The sequence below is a fragment of the Prionailurus bengalensis genome, chromosome B1 (assembly GCF_016509475.1).
Source record: "Prionailurus bengalensis isolate Pbe53 chromosome B1, Fcat_Pben_1.1_paternal_pri, whole genome shotgun sequence".
Classification (NCBI taxonomy): domain Eukaryota; kingdom Metazoa; phylum Chordata; class Mammalia; order Carnivora; family Felidae; genus Prionailurus; species Prionailurus bengalensis.
Window position 1 is genome coordinate 112987647 of NC_057344.1, and position 1048 is coordinate 112988694.

The window sequence follows — 1048 nt, forward strand, 5'->3', positions numbered from 1 at the left end:
GGAGTGAGTCTCTTTCTCCTCGCACAGCATTAGGGACAAAGATTCTATGTATTGTGCAAATCCTCTGAATTATGTCTGTGGGATGCTTTCTTTTTATTTTCCTCAAAACAAAGATATACAATGTTGTATCCCAGTGCTTCTCAGTGTTATCACCAGTAAGTGTTACCAATACTTCTAAGTATTAACAATGCTTCTATGTACTATAAAGCTTTACACTCATTGTTGCAAAATAGTCCCGTTGTTGTGATGACTAACCGCCCCTCCCAAAATAGGGATTGAGTAGCTGTTACATGTTACCCTAGTGATATCCATAAAGCATAAAACTTATCAACACATGCGTACATAACATTTAAATAATGTTTAAATAGCATTTAAAAAAATGTTTACTAACATTTAAATAATAGATACTTTAGGATCCTTTGTGTTACTTCATCTACTCTTCACATGAGTAGATGAGACACATGAGTTATAATGGATAATGCCCATTTCGTAGGTAGATAAACAAAGTTATGCTGATAGTAAATCACATCAACCATTTGTTTCCGTTTTCAGAGGAGTATCCTGAATGTCAGAGAAGTCAAGAAACCAGACCAAGGTCAGAGAGTTAGCTGAGAGGCAGACCAGAATTCTAATTGCAATCTGTGTAACTTTGGGACTTATGCATGTTCCCCTCACACATCACCACCTCCTCAAAGCAAGAATGAGGAAAAAAAAGAGTAAAACAGAAAGTACAAGTTAGAAATGCACCTAAAACTAATGTAGGCTCTACTTTTTGCCGTGGTGTAAATTATGTGATCAGGGATCATTGAAAAGATTCTTCACTAAGGACTGATAAGAAATCTTTATTACTGCTTTACGAAAGATACAAATTTTAAATCCATTCAAGTAAAAAAATTTAATTGGCACTAATTAACAATAAGCAGGCAACTTTTACTGTTATTTACAAAAAATAAAATAAAATAAAATAAAATAAAATAAAATAAAAGCCTGATATTTGGGGGAAGAAACATGATTGATCTGGAAATGCCTCAGCAAACGTGCTGAATGT